The sequence below is a fragment of the Suricata suricatta genome, unplaced genomic scaffold, assembly GCF_006229205.1.
Source record: "Suricata suricatta isolate VVHF042 unplaced genomic scaffold, meerkat_22Aug2017_6uvM2_HiC HiC_scaffold_231, whole genome shotgun sequence".
Taxonomy (NCBI): domain Eukaryota; kingdom Metazoa; phylum Chordata; class Mammalia; order Carnivora; family Herpestidae; genus Suricata; species Suricata suricatta.
This window is the reverse complement of record NW_021868326.1, coordinates 39,996-43,000: the sequence shown is the minus strand read 5'-3', so window position 1 is coordinate 43,000 and position 3,005 is coordinate 39,996. Positions and strand designations below refer to the sequence as shown.

Below are 3,005 nucleotides of genomic sequence, written 5' to 3'. Positions count from 1 at the left end.
AGGAAAGAAAAGAATTTATTCAAAAACTCTTCCTAAACACTTTTTTTAAAGAAAAAAAACAGTGTAAAAATAAATGGGAGATTTTGACATCATTTTAAAAAGCAGCTTTGCAATTTATAAAATTTTTAATAGTTCAAAAAATGCTTTCCTGAGCATTCGATTGTATGTTACGGATCTGCCATCAAGAGAGATTTCCAGGGATCCTGAAAAGGTGCACTGTTATAGAAATGTTTTCTATATCCAGTTTACCATGTGTAAAAATCAATTTATGGGACAGCTCACAAACTGAGAACCGTGACACCACCAAACAGAGCAAAGCTTTCAAAACACACCTGCCTGTAGGACTGATGCAGAGAGGGGACTCTAAGATTGACTCGGACTCTTTGCTGAGAGTCTCGTCCTGTAACCCAGGTAACATAAGTGACACCTGACAGGACAACTAAAACCTTTGACGTTTCTTGGTTCTGGTCACACACTGCCAGCATGCTAGCAAAGTGGCCTTTCCTTTTCCACCGCACAGTTTATTAATGTCAATATCACAGTTAAGACTTATTTTACAGGCTTCAGTTTAAACTTCTACACCAAAGACAAGAAGTAGGAAACTCAAGGAAAATATCTACAATGAGAAACTTAAAAATGGATATCCAAAACCGCTTTATCACTTACTCTGGAACACCAAGTGGAAGAGAGATTATTTCATGCAAATTCTTGTGACATCCCCAGATTTCATCAAATGTACCCGAGTAGAAAATAAAAGCATCACTCTTACCTCACCACTGGTGCACGGTTCTCTCCACATCCACAGTGAAAAGGGAAACTAAGGAAATCTATGAAGCCAAATCCTACTAAACACTTAAGGAAAATCCTATATGTGAGAACGAGGCATTAAATAAGTCTTGCTGTCCACTGATTAACGTTTCTGGTTCACATGTGTTATGGGGCTTAAAACAATTTACTTTCACTGAAATAGCTCCCGAATCGTACCTTGAAATCTTTCCAACACATTCTGTAATTCATTCCTGTAAAGAGATTACAGTAAGTCTTTAGCTAAGGGTACCTAAAACACCATGCTTGTTTTGGATAAAATATATCATGCCAACTGCTTAGGACGCAATACTAGTTAGCTGAGCCCATCTTTATTTTTCTTAAAGTACCTTACTGGTCAGGCAGAACTACTTTAAACACATTACCCCATATCCGTCTCAAATGTTCCTCCTGAAGGACCGCTTCCCCCGGGGCTAGCCGGTATTGGATTGTCTCCTGCATTGAAATAAAAGTGGAAGGCATCTTAAAAGGAAGTACGGTGTTCTGATCAGTTTTCGGGGAGCGGTAGCCTCCCCGTGGAGTTTTTCAGGCCTCTTGCGAACAAAAGTCTTTATGGCAGACATATGGGAAGACGGAAGCACGTATGTGCAAGGTCAGAGAAAACTGGAGCAGGGACGAGGACCATGCTGTGGAGACAGTGTTGCAAACCTTTCGGGGTTAAGGTCAGGGTACACCACCCAGCACACGGGAGGCGTTTCAGAAAGAGCAGCTGGGAGCGAGCAGAAGTGCTGCTCTGTAAGCTTCTGTAAACCGGGTCTGGGACAGGACGATCGAGCGGGCAACCTCCGGTACATGAAACCACTTTACACGCGCACACACACACACGTTTTACTGTTGCCGATGCCGAGGCAGCGACCTGCCCTGCGTGTGGTATGGACAAGCGCTACCTCTGCAAAGGTGTCCGAGAGACTGTACCTTCAGGAACAGGCACCAGCCCACTCAGGTCTCTTCTCTCCCGTCTCCTCCCAGAGTCATCGGCTGCCCTGGCGCCAGCCTCCAGCCGGGCCTTTGCTTCTACCCTCAGGGGCTTGCTCACAGGGGGCGCCATCCCAACGTGTCTTCCTAGGTACAGACGGCTCTCCGCACCTTGTGAGCGCGAACACGCGTGAAAGAAATGGGGACACGGTCAGTGAGCGATGCCAACAAGGATCCTCTGCGCAGATCAGAGCGTGCGCGTCCTCCTGTCCCTTGTTGGGCCAGGAGGGGACAAAGACGACGGTGACAGCGGGCCTCTGCTCCCATGGCTGTGACACATCCCCCTGACTGTGACCTGCCCCGGGACACCGGAACGTCAGGACCCTCTGTCAGATTCTTGCCCAGCGGCCGTCCCCGCTTCTCGGTCTCCAAAGGACAAGGTGCCGGTCTGGAGGCCCACCATGGCCCTGACCAAATGAGGTGTCCCCTCCGAATGGATGGGGAATAGACCGTTCTGCGCCTGTCTGGGGACAGTCAGGTCAGGGGGCTCCTGGACATGCCATCTGGACCCCAGGACAGCCAAGCTGTCCTGCAGGGCGGCCGGCCGGGCAGGAAGGACAGATGCAGAAGCCCCCTCCCCACCAGACATGGCCGTCTCTGGAAGAAGGGAATGTCGGACTCGCTTCCCAGCCTGCCGACCCTGCCAGCCCTGCCCTCGAGAGCCTCGTCCTGTCCTGTCCTGTCCCGTCAGAGCCCCGGAGGACTCCGTGTGCTCATCACCCCAGAGGTCAGCCAAGCCGCTGCCGCCCCGCACACTGTTCCCTCACGTCTGAAGACACGATCGCCGCCCCCCCACCTTCCATGGCCACATAGGGCCACGGAGCAGCCTCCCGACCCGCCTGGCCTTCCTGTGGGTCCCTTTGCCCCACCCCATCCTCTTGGTCCCACCCCCATCCCTCCACTGGCACAGCGACCTCCACACCGAGTCCTCTTCGACGCTCCTCTGAGGGCCTCAAAATGGCGACGACCTAGCCAGCGGTGACTGGGCACGAGCATCGCTGATTGGTTGGCTAAGCACACGTGCTAGGGGCGGCACCTTGGCCGAGACACGCCCTCTGGAGGGACGGCCTTCCTGGCAACCCTGCCAAGGGTGGAGGCCCCGGATCAGGAGTTCTAGTTCTACCGCCTGAGGAGGTTTCACAGGCCATCTTCCTGGGAAGTAACAAAACGATACTGGAGTGTGAAACAGGTACTCACGCCCCCAC

The 3,005-nt window shown here is 51.6% G+C and overlaps 1 long non-coding RNA gene across 1 annotated transcript; it reads right to left on the bottom strand.

Annotated features, from left to right (window-relative positions):
• Window positions 1-982: 982 nt before the first annotated feature.
• Window positions 983-2,734, bottom strand: LOC115284848. Its single transcript, XR_003905352.1, has 4 exons — window positions 2,715-2,734; window positions 1,741-1,911; window positions 1,191-1,260; window positions 983-1,019 (listed from the first exon to the last, which is right to left on the bottom strand). It is a non-coding gene; the product is annotated as an uncharacterized LOC115284848 (long non-coding RNA).
• Between the last annotated feature and the right edge of the window lie 271 nt (window positions 2,735-3,005).